The sequence below is a fragment of the Protopterus annectens genome, chromosome 2.part0 (assembly GCF_019279795.1).
Source record: "Protopterus annectens isolate FY-2018-M chromosome 2.part0, PAN1.0, whole genome shotgun sequence".
Classification (NCBI taxonomy): domain Eukaryota; kingdom Metazoa; phylum Chordata; order Ceratodontiformes; family Protopteridae; genus Protopterus; species Protopterus annectens.
Genome location: NC_056728.1, coordinates 1360837568 through 1360855065, shown reverse-complemented (window position 1 = coordinate 1360855065; position 17498 = coordinate 1360837568).

The following is a 17498-nucleotide window of genomic DNA, read 5'->3' as shown; positions in this document are numbered from 1 at the left end:
AGTGTCACCACCTTTCAAGAATTCCAAAAGATATTTAAGAAATTTCCAAAGGATGTTTATGGTAGAGAATTTCAAGAGTTTCTTTTATATAAAAAAATGAAAGATAATAGAACAAGTGAACATTTTCCACGAGAATGGCTAACATGGACTGCATCAAAAGAAATTCTTTACTTCCTACCATGTCGACTTTTCTGTGAGCCACTTAACAAAAATTTAAGCTGTTTAGCTCAAGAAGGATTTTCACCTAAAAATAAACCTTGGAAAAAGTTATATGACATTTTGCCATATCACGAAAATAGTGCTGAACATAGGAAACAATATGTAGCTTGGAAATGTCTTTTGGATTCATTAAAAGGACATGGAATCGATAAAGCCCTCCAACTCCAAATTCAGTCTGAGACAACCAAGTGGAAAGCTATTCTGCAACAAATTTTAGACGTAACACTTTTTTTTGGCATCTAGAGGTTTAGCGTTTCAAGGAGAGAACACAACAATTGCAAATGTCCACAATGGAATTTTTTTAGGGCTTTTGGAACTAATTGAAAAATAGGATGAAGTAACATGACAACACCTTGCTAAAGTTCAACAAAATCAGATAGAAGAAGGAAGAAATGTGAAAGGATCTGTCCATTATTTGTTGTGGTATTCTCAAAATGAGTTTATAGGCCTTTATGCAGACCAAGTTCTTAACACCATTCTGGATCAAAGAAGGGACTCAATTTTTTATGGCATAATTGTTGATGCAACACCAGATATCTCGCACAATGAACAAAATGCCCTGATTCTCAGATATGTATTTCAAAACAAAGACTTAAATGAATTTGAAGTAAATTAACATTTCATCGAATTCATAAATTTTACTGGGAAAACTGGACAAAAAATAACTGAAGAAATACTTGTTAATCTTGAAAAACACAATATACCTCTTGAAAAACACAATATACCTCTTCAAGATTGTCGTTCCCGAGGGTACGATAATGGCGCCAATATGCGTGGTAAAGTAATCATCGTTCAAACCCACATCCTAGAAAAGAACAAATTTGCAGTGTTCTCCCCTGTGGTGCAGATTCATTAAATTGCGTAGGAGTGAATGCTGCAAAAATCAATCCAGATGTTATAGCATTTTTCAGAAATATAGAGAGCTTGTACACTTTTTTTGCTCATAGTCTTGCACGCTGGGAAGTACTTAGGAACACATACCATTATCTCTTCAAAGTGTGTCAGAAACAAGATGGAGTGAAAGAGTTCAAGCTGTGCATCCAATCGTCAAACATTACCCAGTACTTGCTGTGATAGATGACATTCTTAGTGAGATGGCTACAGGATTAACTCCTTCAGCACTAAATACGTTTAAAGGTTTGAAGAACTATTTCAGTTCTTATAAAGGTCTATTGATGGCAATATTCTGGCATAAAATACTAGCCAGTATTGATAATAAGAATATTGTCATACAAAGCAAAGGATTATCTCTTGATAAAGAGACCACCTTGGTAAAAGACTTAGTGGAAGAAATTCAGACGTTGCACGATTCATAGGAAAACATTGTTCATGAAGCTAAAGCAGTTGCTGCAGCAATAGAAATCTAGCACCAATTTCCCGAAAAGCACACAAATTCTGAAAACTGTGAAGAAGGCTTCCAAAATTCTGTCATGTACCAAGTGTTGGATTTTATTATCAATGATATAAAAACAAGATTTGAAGCAGCGAATAATATTTGCAAATTATTCTCTCCAATTTTAAATTTTCAGGATTTGGACAATGATCAGCTAACCACAAAAGTAGCAATATTTGTAAAAGCTTATGAAAGAGATTTGTCAGATGATTTAATAAATGAAGTACTTCACCTTAAAACAATCCACAAGACCATTTTTGGTTCAGAAAGGTCACCAATTAAACTTCTTAATTTAATATATGAAAAAATTCTGCAAGAAATATTTGGCAGTATTTGCCTTGCATTGAAATTATTTTGTACTATTCCAGTAACTGTCTCGTCGGCTGAGAGATCATTCAGTAAATTGGAAAACTCATTAAAAATGTGGCAAAGAAATTCCACTAGCCAAGAATGGCTTAATCATTTGGCAATTTTATGTATAGAAAATGATTTTGCTAAAAAAGTTGATTACTCAAAAATAATTGAAAAAATTGCTGTAATGAAAGCTAGAAAGTACACTTCTAATAATTTTGTTGTTTTTTTTATAAATATAATTATGGGGGCCCACAAAAAAATCTAGCCTTGGGGCCCGCTTCAGCATGTGGGGGCCATGGTAGGAGTTCAAATCCAAGACATGCCAACTGTGAAACTGTGCGCATTTGTGTGAGAGAGTGTGTGTGTCCTTGATAATACCTGGTGTTATGGACATTAACACTTACTACTCTGCCCTTACCCCTCCTTTAGCACTGCTGCTAATGTTAGTCACCTTCAAAGATACCTATGGAGAATGCTCCAACATGTAAGCTCCATGGGGTGTGCCATAAATGCAGAGCAATGTAGGAGCAGTAACTGCACAGGTATGGATTTGAATCTCATATGTGACAAGTGTCTGTGTGCGTACCTCAAAGATATTGGCCAGTACTCATCTCAGAGCCTGACTTTAGCAGTCCTGCAGATATCATTCACCTTAGAAGTACCCATTGCCAACCCTAAGCTAATTCATGTCAGTGGTGCATGTGGTAAATGTGTAGCATAATGGTCCATAAAGATTGTTAGATAGAGGTTTGAACCTCACCCCTGACAAATATAAATAATGTGTGTTTAAGGTAAAATTATTTTTGGGATGTGGAGTTTGCTGTGATTGTGTAATAACAGGATCCATTGTGGGGCGGGTTTTGCTAAATTATTATGTTGAAGACCTAGTATATGTCACAATGTCCACCTTACAAATACAACAGATGTCAAACACCAGAGAGGCTGGTGTAGACAATCCATAGCCCTACAAGTGACATTATGGATTGGTGAACAATATAGGCAACCCTTCTATTACTCAGAGAACATTCTCCATCCATGGCTCATGCACAAACACATTTGATAGTTCCCTGCATATTGCCTCACAGATAGTAACCACGGTGTGATTGCAGTGGACTACATGCCTGTTGACCACAACAGTGCCACTGACATCAGAAAGTACTGTGATGTGTTATATCTCCTGACTGTGTGTTATCCAGCAAGTAAAAGGACACGGCACCCTGTTTCATCCCCGCAGTAGGCAAATCAATGCTTACAGTGACCATTTTGCTATGTTCCCCACTGGACCCCTGCAACAACTGTAGAGTCTGCAAATGTAGCCCACAAAGGGAATACCATGTCTTATACACATGCCCTGTATGGACAGATGCCACTAACTCCACTGAATACCTGTATCATGCTGTCAATGTAGGTGCAAGCACAACCTCAGTTCCATAGCCAGGTCTCACCAAATGAGGTTGGGAATGCTACATCAGAAGATAGTAATCTGTCCACACAACATGCCTCAGAGACCTCAACTACACTTACACATGTCAAAGAACATGCCTATGGCATGTGCACAACCCAGACACTGTCCATGCTATGGAATATAGATCACATACATGGGAAGCAGTGCACATCACTGGCCACCCAAAATAGTAACCTAGATGACTACATGTTGAATACAATACCCATCTCTGGGGACCACTCCAGAGACTACACCCCTGAGCCACACTGGAGACAATTGTCATGTGGCCTGATGCCAAGGTATGCCCTTTGCCTAGCCTTGTACAGCCTTCAGGCCCATTCATCTACTTACACACCTGTGAAACAATGAACATATGCATCTCAGTACTGGAAAATGTGTGTGTGTGTGTGTGTGTGTGTGTGTGTGTGTGTGTGTGTGTGTGTGTGTGTGTGTGTGTGTGTGTGTGTGTGTGTATGTGGAGATTAATGATGTTGAAGCCATTCACACTCACTACACCTCCCATTGCCCTACTTTAGTATGTCTGCTGATGTCATTCACCTTGAAATAACTCTTTGGCCATGTTTCAGCCATATAAGCTCCGTGATGCTTGCGATAACTGCTTAATACTGTAGTGTAGCAAACTAATTAGATAGGGGCTCTAATCCTGATCCTGCCAACTGTGATAATGTGTGTATTTCCCTGAGAGAGTGTGTGTATCTTCATTGACACTTACTTTTGTGGACATTCACACTTACTACACTTCCCTTACCCCTCCTTTAGCACTATTGCTGATGTTACTCACCTTCAAAGACACCTTTGGACAGCTCTTTAATATGTAAGCTCTGAGGCACATGCAATAACTGCGTAACACTGTAATAGCAATACATAGTCAGGTAGGGGTTTGAAACTCAGTATTGGTAAGTGTGTGTTTGTGTATGTGTCATCAGTATCCTGTGTGGGTGGGGACTATATCACAACATTGACTTAACATTGTAATAGTGAACCCAAAGTTCAGAAACCCAATAAAAACACAGAACAGTGATTTTTTTCCCAGGGAAAAAAAAATAGCTGTTCTGTGGCAAAAAAAAAAAAACTAATTAAACCTTAAACTTAAACTAAAGTGAGAAGCTTCACCCCCACACCCCCCAAAGTGTGGGGCTGTGCCCCTACACCCCCCTACTTAAATATACCAACTCTGAAATCGCAACACAGTGGAGGAAATAGCAAAGCCTTGAAAACGGTCCAAAGATTCTTTTCCCTGGGAAAAAAATCAATGTGCCAAGGCTTCGCTATTTTTGGATTTTGGACTTTTGGGTTTGATATTACAATGTTCGAACTTATACAAGTTTGACTTTGTAATATAGACCCGTGTGGGTGTTGGGGTGATTGTGTAATGACAAGATCCGTTGCAGTGTGGGTTTTGCTACATCATTATATTGAGGACATATATGTCCCAATTTCTACATTACAAGGCCAACAGTTTTCAAACACTGTAGAGGTTGTTGTAGACAATTCTTAGCCATAAATGTGTTCAGCCATGTGCAATTACTATGTGACAGTATGGATTAGTAAACAATATAGGCAACCATTATAATACCCAGATACCACTCTCTACCCATGTATCATACACAAACACGCTTGGCTCTTACTCTCCTACTCCCTTCCTTTCTTACTTTGTCTCTGTCTCTGTCTCTCTCTCTCTCTCTCTCTCTCTCTCTGCTGGATGTGGAAAAGTACATCTGTTTTGCATAGACAGCAGTTTGAGTTTTGTAAGTAATGCCCATGATCAGCTGATGGCCTGTTCACAAATTGCAGTCCCCCACTTGCTAATTGCATGTGGAAACGCTGTAGTATCATTCCTATAGACAATTGCATGGAAACACACTGCTATAACTAAGCACTTCATGTGGGTGTTTGACAAACAGCATCACAGAGAGTAGTTAGAAATACCTCTTACAACATACACTGTGGAGACAGGCCAACAAACAGGAGGGTGATGTTCCAGACATGGGGACAGAAGGTAAGTATTACTCTTCTAGATTTGACGTAATGATGGCTTAACAGGATTTATGTGGATATGGCTGTTCTCCATGATTTAAAATCTTACATGACAGTGTTATGTGGTTGAGGAAACTCTCACCTGTAGGGCTATCTACAGACTGGCCAGAGTTTGGAGTCTTACATGTGTTGTGTTACTCACACATTTACTATATTTAGAAATGCAGTAGCATACTCTGATGATTGCATTCAGTACATGGTGACATCCATGTCAGTTACTGACCTCATATCCCTCAGAAGACATATGCCACAACAGACCCTGTTACACCAGTTAATCTATGAGTTTATCATAGCAACATGTCAATATTGGCCCTGTGTTTGTCCCTCCAACCCCAAGTCTGTCAACCCTTGTACATATGTCATGCTGTAAGAGGTGCATATGTTCAGTACATTATTTACTGACATCATACCTGATAACAAGCCAGTGAGATATCAGACTGCTAGACATGTTATGTATAGTAGGCCTTATATTTGAGGACAAAACCTGGACATTCTGTTATAGTGTGTACAGTAGTGAGGTCTGTGTACTTATGGTGATTGTTGACAAAGTATATTGTGAATATGTAACTTGGCCTGTGTACAGACTGTGGTAGATGTCATTGTTCTTGGTCCTGTTCTATCTGATGTTGCATGCTGCTCCAGTGTGTGGTACCCTACTGGCATACATGTTTCCAGGGCCAGACTGACACATGTCCCATACTACAGTCAGGCATCAGACAATACTGTGTATTGGCCCACTATATGTAGGGTTAGTGTGTGAGTGGCACATATGAGGATGGTGTTGTTCACACAGTCCATATACTGTAATATTAATTAGGCTTATCATATGTGACTGTGTCTGTGTTCAGGTTGGTTGTGGGTATGCATGCTCACACTGGTATCTGTTATTCCATGCTGTTACATGCCTGTAGAGCCTGTTATATTCACAAGTACATGTGTATTCTCCCATAAGAAATGTAGGCCAGTATCGTGGTAGTCTACCTGTAGTTTGAATAGAGCTTTGTGACATGCCTAGCAGCTCAGTAGTGATGTTATGTCCAGATATTTGTCAGATGTACAGTTGCCGGGCCACCAAAACTATTGTGTATTTCTGATAAAGCAGTGGGATGCTGTACAGATGTATGTCACTAACTAGTGGGTAGTATGTGTGCTTGTGACCTCTGGTCCTCAGGTTAACATGTGTAAGGACAGATAGGAGTGTGTGAATGCATAAACTGTGTGAGCTTATCTATTCCAGTATTTTCATGATATCTCCATTTACATTGCTATAAACAACCACTTTGTCAGGCTTGGTCCACAAGTCTTGCACTAAGGAGTTCTGTGTATACCTCTGGACTGACCAGACTGTCCACATGTATTGATCATATCTCTGCTGTATTCCACAGGATCATTACTGTGATTTGTGTGGTACTGTACTACGCTTATCTTATGATGTCTGTCAGTAACTGATGGCATACATGTCAGTATCAGATGTGACTTCCCACACAACTTAGCATTTATATTTAAAACAATGCTTACACCTGCTAAGCATAGCTCAGCCCTGGTAACCACTTATCACATTCCAGTATGATAAAATAGCAGGGCAATGACATATTTAATAAGTGTATTTAATTCCATGTATATAACATGCTTCTATGTGCTGTCATTACAGTAGCAAGGGATGTGAGTCTACTGTCTGGGACACCTGAGTATATATGGCTTGTACAACACTCTTTTCTGTTTGAATGTGTTTCATACATTATATGTAGTCACACTGGTGTGTAGTGTATCATTACGCTACTGCTGTTAGCAGTGCTTTCCCAAGTAAGAGTAGATTGCTGATTGTAGTACTTGAACCAATCACCCCTGCATGCAAAGATGGACTCTGAGTCCTGACTATCGTGTTCTTGGTGTGTGAGCTGCATGTCATTAAGTATTTGCTACTGGATATTGATCTGACATGTGGATATTAACTGTAGACTACTGTGTGTATAAGGCATGTCATTGAGTGCTGCTGTCATGTAGTAATGGCATACCTATCAATGTCAGACATCTGTCAAAGCATTCATCCTAATGCATAACCAGTTGTCTAGCTGATGTCTGTCTGTCCTCTGTACAGATGTGCAGATGTCAGGTATCCATCTTGGCTGCTTACAGGCAATCTATGCTTGACTGACACTGACATGTCTGCCCAGTTGTGTTATGAATGCCACAGCTAGGAAACCCCACCCTGTATGCAGCACATGCCATGGATACCTCAACCACACTACCACAGTCAACAGAACTTGCTTGGGTACAGGTCTCCAGGATAGACACTGACCATGTTCTATAATATATGTTGCATACATGTCAGTTGGAGCATCTCACTGGCCCTGTGCAAGAGGCAACCAGATGATTGGATGTTGCATTTAACTCTCACCTGAGGATCATTCACATGGCATCAGTTGATAGATGGCCAGCTGACAAATGGCAGGTGGCATGATACCACTGTACCCACATCTCCTACTCTTCTCATCTCTCCATGGACAATATCCTGGTACACACCTAGGAACACCAGCACCTATGGGCCCCAGTACGGACAAATGTGTCAGTGTGCATTACTGAGAATAAGAGTGTCTGTGTGTTTGTAAACCTGTAGTTGATAATACCCTGAGGGCCTTCTCACCCACTACACCCCCATTGCCATAGTTAGAAATGGCTGCTGCTGTAATTGACATTACATGTACCTTGTTACACTCTTCACCCTATGGGCCACCTGGAAATTGCAGTACCAGCACAACACTGTTGTACAAATGGGTAGAAAGGAATGGGTTACCCTGTGAGTCCTAGCAAGTGTGTGTATGTGTGCAAGTGTGTATATTTGTAGGATACAGCATTTTGAGGCCACATTCTCCTAATACAATATACATTGCCATACAGTATAAGGGACAGTGATGTTGCTGACCGTAGGAGAGCCATGACAAACCATCACTCTACTATCCCTGTGGCATGTGCAATAGATGCATATCCTTGTAGTAGCACTCTTGAGATAGACAAGGGTTTGTATTGCAGTCCTGGACAATGTGTGATTGTGGGTATGTCAGAATATTATCATGGGTTTCAGTGAGTAAAATATCCAATGTGGGGTGTGGGTGCTGGGTATACTGTCTTTACACCATGGTACCCCCAGTACATGTCCAAATGTCCAGTGTATGAGGACCACTGTCACCATCATCCATACAGGTAACTGATTACACTATCCAGCCCAATGATGCATATGCTGTGTGCAAATTATCTGTAACAGAATGGACTCACTGACAAGGTAGTTAGCACTGATAAACCCAGGTCTCTCAGATGTGTCTATGACTGTTATGTGTTTGTCAATGTGTATATGACAGTATGTCACACTATGTATTGTTCATAAACAAACAGTACATCCCCCATTACCATACTGTACAAGGTCTGGTGATGTTCATCACTTAACAAGAAACCTGGGACATACCTCATCCTAAAAGCTGTGTGGTGCATGCAATTAAGGCCACACACATTAGTAGCAATAAGTACCTAGGTAGGGGTTCTACTCTCAGTGTTGCCAAGTAAAAATGTGTGTGTGCATGTGAGCGTGTGTGCATGTTGTGCGTGTGTGCGTGTGTGCGTGTGTGTGTGTGTGTGTGTGTGTGTGTGTGTGTGTGTGTGTGTGTGTGTGTGTGTGTGTGTGTGTGAAGGGATCTATTTCAGTTTGCAGAAAATACATGTCCCAGGAGGTCATCTGTCCGAGAACTGACTGGCAAATGCTAACATTTCAAAGGTATCATCTTGTGGAAATTCATTCCATCAAAACTAGTAGTAGATGTGTAAATGCTCTCTTCCCCACTGTATAGCTGTACAGTGATACTGGGATTGGTGTATATATAGTTGTGTGTGGATCTTGTGGACACAGCCACCATCATTGGGGTTATTGTTGTGTGTATCCCCCCACTTAGTATGCTGTAATACTGTACAGTTTATGTTAGCAGGTTAAGTAGTTGTCAATCACACTATCTGTGGTTCTACACCATCCTCACCCTCCAAAGGGTAGGGCTGTGCCACCCACAACAGCACACCTATGTTTACCAAGTCAAGGAGTGCACTACATTGGGGAAAGGGACATATACCCTGCCAGCACCATCGTCAATGACATTAAACTAGCAGACTGATTATTTTTGTCGTGGTGGAATTACATAGGCTAAAATGGGTTCACTGCAAAAGTACATACATCCATGTGTACAGTATTCTCTGTGTATTGCATCAACACCAAATCATGTGTGTGTGTGTGTGTGTGTGTGTGTGTGTGTGTGTGTGTGTGTGTGTGTGTGTGTGTGTGTGTGTGTGTGTGTGTGTGTGTGTGTGTGTTATACACAAACATGTGGTGTGTACCACTCAGTGCACTTATCATTGTCCACTGTAGAAGGGGTGCTGACATCAGCCACCATGGATTCACCTGTATACACCCCTCAGACCTATCAGCCATGTGGTACATACAGTAACTGTTATACAGACCTGTTACTTGTGTTCAGTTGTACCCAGGATATGACACAGTGGTGTGTGACCACAATGCCATAACCCTTGTAGGAAACAACAGCAGACCAATGTCCTGTTGACACATAGACACCTACAATACAAACTGAATACATTATGGAGACCACAATCAGTCAGTGTTAATAACAGCTATAATGCATCATGACTGGACAGCTACACATCCTGACATGTAAGCACTAAACTTTAGTGCTGAAAACATGTTACACAACATTACATTGGCATACCTTAGTACATTCACCCTGTGCAATGCAACCATATTAGCCTGTCCCTGCATCAATGTTATGGATGACAGGCATGTGGCACAGGTATCATCATATGCACAAGGTGTATTGTAGGTTTGCCAGAGACCTAGGCTGTGCCGTTTGGTTGACATCATGTGTGTGTTAGGGGGTTTCATTAATAATTTGGCTGTGCAGATGTGATGTGTGTAGGTAAGGGGTTGCCTTTGCTGTGTTGTTGATGTGTGTATGTATGCATGCACACAGTTCAGCCACGTGGCTGCCCTATACAGGGGTTTATTGGACAGCTGCAGATTATACATGGCAGGGTGTGCAGTTCACCATCTTTGGCCACAGACACAAGAACTGTGCCTGCCAGGGGTTCCATGGCCACTACCAGGTACAAGGCCAGATATATTACTCTCCCCTGATGATGACAAATGTCCACTGGATCCGGGTCCATCTTGGGACCAGCCAGGGCCACATGCACATGTCCTGCTATGTTGTGGTGTGGACAGCACCTCCATTGCAATGCTGGTGCTGGTACTGCCACTACGAGAGTGTACGGGACATCCAAATCCAGCTCCAGACAAGTGACAAGTGGAGTACCACAGGGTTCAGTCCTGGGACCGCTCTTGTTTGGCATCTACTTCTCTGAAGTACAGGCCAACACTAAGGGAGTCTGGATAACAAAGTTTGCAGATGACTGCAAACTGGGAGCCATTATTGAATTCCCAAATGATGTGGATACTCTACAAAGGGGCCTTACAGAAACAGATGCTTGGTGCCAGATCCATGGGCTCAAGCTCAATGCCAAGAAATGTATAGTTATCCCCTTTGGGAAAAAACATGTATTCGTGAATTACCATATAGGTGGCAGTACATTAATCCTTATATGTGGCACACCTCATCACTAAGGGCTTTTCATCCAAAGAAAATTAGGTCATTGCCCCACTGTACTCATCCCTCATTAGACCCATTATAGAATACAATGCCCCATTTGGTATGTACCTCTCAAGACATCTGCAACAACTGGAAAGGCCACAGAAATACCTCACTAAAAGAATCACAGGCCTAAAGCAGATGCCCTACGCTGACTGCCTTAAAAACTCCAGCTATACTCTGTGATTTAGGTCTACTCAGAGGCGATCTTTGCTTAACATACAAGGCCATGTCAAACCCAGAGCTGTTGGACATGCTACATTTAAAGAAATCCCAATCCCTCAGAGCCACACGCTCCAGGGATCTAAACCTTGTCATCACAATAAACAAAACATGCTTAAGGGATAGGTTCCTGACCCAGAGACTCCCCAGACTCTGGAATAGATTGCCCATACATGTCAAGCAGAGTGCCTCTTTGGTCCTCTTCAAAAGGAAACTTGACGATTGGATGGGAGAAAGGAAATTCACCCCGGGGATCACGTCAGTCGCCCTGCTAGATAGGGGTCCAGGGAAGTAAATAGTGTGGGAAGAAATAGCCAGGGAATTGTTATGGATAGGCTTGTATAGGCCCTAGGGCTGATAGCCTAGTACCAACCTATGAACCTATGAACTTGTTGCACGTCCACTTCGACCTCCATCTGTTGGTGTTGCTGACCTACATCCACATGGCTGTCACACTACTCCCACCATATGCTCAAGAACAGACATTGCATGGTCGAGGATTCTCACCATCTCACCCAACCATTTATCCAGGACTTCTGCAATATAATGGTGGGCACCTGCAAGATCACGAATGTCAATAGCAGAAGAATGATTTGCCCTCTGGAGCCTCAGACCCTGTCTAGTATAATGTTCCTTATGTGCCTGTGCCTCCATAATGGCCTGAAACTTGCATCTGGTGACACCTGCTGTAGCACTTCTGCCAGGAGCATGATAACCAGCAGCCCTCCTATGAGCACCCCTGTACATCTGCCTGTGTGGTATCTCGTCAGTCATTCGGATATGGCTACTGTGTCCAGACACGTTTGCCATAGTCACCACACTGTCCTGTCCCATGCCACCACCCGCCAACTGTCCCTCATCTATGGCCACTGGTGATGGGGTATGTATAGGCAATGTGACTGTGTGCAGGGATGGGATGGATAACTGTGGGATGTCAACCGATGGCACAGCTTCAGCCCCTGACAACCCTGCCTGTGTCTTACAATACCTATCATCGTCAGAGTCTGTATTGACACTAACATCAGCTTGCTTGCAGGAGGGACCCTGACTCACCTCACCACCTGTGAGGGGAAAACAAGAAACGCACTTTAAGACCTGTACATCATTGCGTAACTGTACACACACTCAGGCACACACACACACACACACACACACACACACACACACACACACACACACACACACATACACACACACACACATGCACGCACACACACACACACACACACACACACACACACACACACACACACACACACACACACACACACACACACACTTACAGGTGAGGTTGCACAAAGATATTACACACAGACCTCTCATTACCCAACTGTCAACATGCATGACATATGGCACTCAACAACATGCACTCCAGCTATAGTCAATCCCTGTTACCAATATTATACATCTCTGTGAGGCATGAGTTTTGTTAGTAGGTGATGCTCCTTCCCCTGGAACACACTGCACCCATGTACACAGTATTGCTGTGCACCTGTTTGGCACCATGGCATGTACTGTGCTCATACCTCACAGGTATACACGCCATTGCTGAATGTGTATATGTGTGTCAGTTAAGTTTACTCTGTTGCTCACAGTCCCTATGTGCTTGTCTGACACATACCTGGGATTATATGAGGACAAATGTCAATAGTGAATGCCTGATGTCTGATTTTCAGATCTCATCATCAGCAGTGCATGTATGAGCAATAAAATACAATTACACTGACAACCTTCAAAGCTTACTGTGCCTATGAGGAGTGTACACACCCTTATTGACATGGCATCATCTTCCCTGATATGTCCTGGGGCCACAATACTGCATATGTTTGCATTACACAAACCTGATATGTGATATATGACTTGTGCAATTAAATCCAGTATCAAACAAATGTGTTAGTTGTGCAGATGCTGATTGAGATACATACAATATGTGGGTGCATAAGTGTGCACACCCTTAACATGATGGTGTGTTCCATCAACTGTTAAGTGTACTATAGCAGTCCCACTTCCTGGAAGGGGTATACTAGCATGGCCCATCTGCACTTGCCAGTATTTGGTCACTCTGCCCTACAAATGTCCCCCAACTCTGCCAGATTGCAGGTCAACTCATGTGCACAGCCTTTGGAGGTTACACAGTCTCTTCACTATTGCTGTGGAGTCAGGGTTATGTCTGCCACAATTCATGACCTTAACTGTGTGCAGATACAGCCATTCTTAGTGAGCTTTGGATGTCTGGTTCAGTTCACTGTTGTGTTTCATGATGACACCCCTTCCCATCCTCAGCCTTTTTGCAGATGCTAGACAACTATGGGCCACACATGAGTGTCATTTTGCAGTGTCCCAACTTCAGAACACCATGTGTACCGGCCTAGTCCCTGCTAATGAATGGCAAACATACAGGTGTACACTGGCACCAGCAAGGTACAGATAGGGATGTTGGGCCTGAGGTGGAGTGATGTGTTGCTTGTGCAGCATATGTATCTTTATCAATACTGTCTGTAGGTTTCCAACTTGGTCTTGGTACACCATTACACATTGCAACACATGCCTTTGGGGACCTCTGATGTTATGCATATGCTACCTGTAGAGAGCCCTGGATGATGTTTCCTGTTGAACAACTTTCCCATCTGATTACCCTAACCCATAGGCCAAACTTATGCACAGTCCAGGTGATTGTCAACACAGGTTCTGCACCAGCAGTACTTGCTAGACATTCCTGCAACTCCCTCAGTGTTGTGGCATGTTTCTAGGCAGCCTCCATGACCAGTTTGCAACATGTGTCGTCATCTGTCTTGGATGGCCATCTGTTTATTTTCTACATTAATGTTGTCCTATACTTCCTCGTCACATACATGACTGTCTGCACTGTTTGCCATGGTATATGCAATGGTGAGGTAAGGCTACATCTCCCACTCCTGAATGCTACCTGTTAGATATGGGATACATTCCATTGTTTGTAAGATGTGTGCAAGCCACGGCTGCATCTGTTGCAGGAGAGTGGGCAAATGTCATGGACATACATCTTGGACAGCAGACCATTTCTTGATGTGACATTAAGGACCTGTACTTGATGGAAGATGCATACTCATGAAGAGTGAATGCTGTCAGTTCCTCAAAAGCTGCTTCCACAATATGTTATTTGGAGTTTGCACACATATGCTTCCAATGTTTGTTAAGGTATGTATTCCCCATATTTGCTGTCCTAACATAGGATTCCATATTACACATTCATTGCTCATGTTAGGATCACATTACAGGTTGTAAGGGTTGTGGAATGTGGTAACAGTTGTCATCATAATAATGGTATATACATTTCTGTAGCCACTGTATAAGAGTAATGTTTCAGACATGTTCCTACTATAGGCCATTTGTCCCACCATTATGTTCATATCTGTGCACACATCTTGCAATGACAGGTTGTTAGTTATACAGCAGGATTTTTACATACTCTTCAGATATGCCACCATGGTGACCACTGTGATGCAGTGCAGTTAACAGCAACAATAAGTGAACATGTACAGCATGCATTATGGGTAGGTGTGTTATATGTGTGCATGGAAGATACCATGGTCGGTGTATTGGCAAACCTGAATAAAAAAATTCCATACTCACCAGCTACAGGCTGCTGCCCCAGAGGTATATCAGAGGGACCTACATAGTTGTGTGAGATATGTGATGTCAGTAGCCACACCTGTAGCATTGGTACAGGGTGGGAGCAGCATTTCAGTACATCAACAGTACAAACCCACAATACTACAGATTATGCACATCTGTTCATTACTACACTGCAGCAACAGACTATATATATTTCATCTCACATATGCATGATGAAGATGAGTAAGCAACATCAGTCTACTGATGTGCCCTGTGGCCTTACATGCACACTTCTCATCCATTGTGTGGGTAGCACCCACTTCCACAATGCTATCAGCTGGTTCATGGCTTTGCTGGTGGGCAGGTGCCCCAAGGCTGGCGTGGGGCTCTTCAGCATGTGTCGGGGGGGGCTGGATGGCATGACCCCCATCTGTGGCTAGCTTTTCCCTCCTAACTGCAGCAGCATGCTGGCAGATGAGGTCAGTGCAGTGATGTCAGACCCGCTCATAACTGCTGTTATGCAGGCCAACATCGTTTACCCTGTGGACGAGCTCACAGAGCAGTCCTCTCCTGCAGATCATGGGCTCTATGGCCAAAGGGGGTTTGGTGGTGCTGCATCAGGTAATTAATGATAACATCATTTTCCTGGGGGGAATACACTGGAGGGCACTCTCTAGACATGGTACCTGAAAGACATAAAGAGGAAAAAAAGGTCTGAGGACCTCATACTGCAAGGATATAATAGTTGTTAACTGACATCTTTGTCTTCCCCCACCATATCTGCAGCAATAATCTGAACACACAACTCAGTGGGTATGTTTAAAACAAACTTACTGTTCGAACATATATCATATTGTACAGAAAATATTGAAATGTGTTTCTACTCATGTTCCATGTTGAAACACTATCATTGGTAGCCTGTTGCTAACAATGTCACCTGCATGCCATTGAAAGGGCCACTATGGTTCCATATATGCATGTGTTCTGTTTGCTATGCGACTGCTCCAAATTTGGTGTTTTGTGTTAATGGAGATATCTATGCATGCTCTTATAACTAATCCTGGATTTTGTGGACTATTACTACCCACATATGTTCTAAAACTAGAGGGCATGTTTGGGAAGGCTGTTCCCAGCAGAACTATCTCTCCCATCTCATCTGACTATGGTACCAGGCTACAATACATCTGGGATCCACCCCAGGATCTCATCATCTGCTGGTCCTGCACTACCTTCAGGTAGGACCACCTCAGGGGATGGCGCTCGCCTCCCCCCCCGGGAGCACACACAGACAGGATTCTGTCACCTGAAGTCAGGTCCAGGGTCTGGTGCATAGGGATCTCCACAGAGAACTGGGGGGTCTGCTACACCACATTGAGGCTCTCAATACACAATTACAGAGTCCGCATGCTCCTCCTGCTCAGCCCCCAGCTCAGCCACCTTCAGGGCCGTGAAGGTGCAGTGGTGACTGCCTATGCAAGGGAACCTTGATCCCACTGTTTCCATTTGGGGGCTCACAGGCTTCCACTTTCCAAACACATTCAGCCATCTAAGGTGTTTACCCACCACATGTGTCATATATCTCCCCTGTATGCTGTCTTGTCTGTCTTCCAACCCAACTTACCTCCCCAAATATACCTACTATCCTTCCCCAACATCACACTCTCACCTTCACAAACAAAAGGCAATGTCTTCCCAACATGAATTTCACACCAGACATAACTGTTCATTTCATACCCGCTTGCATCTGTATATATATGTATATATATATATATATATATATATATATATATATATATATATATATATATATGTGTGTAAGTGTGTATAGATATCTGTGATGTTTTCTCAAACATATCATGCAGCACAGTCATTCAAAAGTATGGAAAATGTATATATATATATATATATATATATATATATATATATATATATATATATATATATACACACACACACACACATATATACACATATAAACATATATATATATATATATATATATATATATATATATATATATATATATATATATATATGGAGTGCATTCAGACATCAGGTCCACACTCTCTAAATCTCCTTCCTCCACAGCTGCACTGTTCTGCCTTGCTACAAAACAGAAGAGTGTCACATGTGGACACAGCCTACCATTAGGGGGGGAATATATAAGGACAGATTGTGGGTAACCTATTACAAACCTATGAAGTTTGTGCACGATACATTTCACATTAACATGACTGTCATGAAGGTGGTGGGGTCTGAAGCTCATGTGTCTATCATGACTTCATTACTTCCACCTTCTGCTATTTGCCACACTAATATACATGTTTTGAGGTACAGAACACACACTATGATAGCTTACATCTTGTCATTCTGTGCAGATCTGCACAGTTGACAGGTATGGCCCACTGCCCACAGGGCCAGATGCTATGTCCATAGCAGTTGATCAGCAGGACATCATTACAGCAACAAGTCTTGATGGCACATATAAATCTTTCCACATCATCTATCCCATTATTGC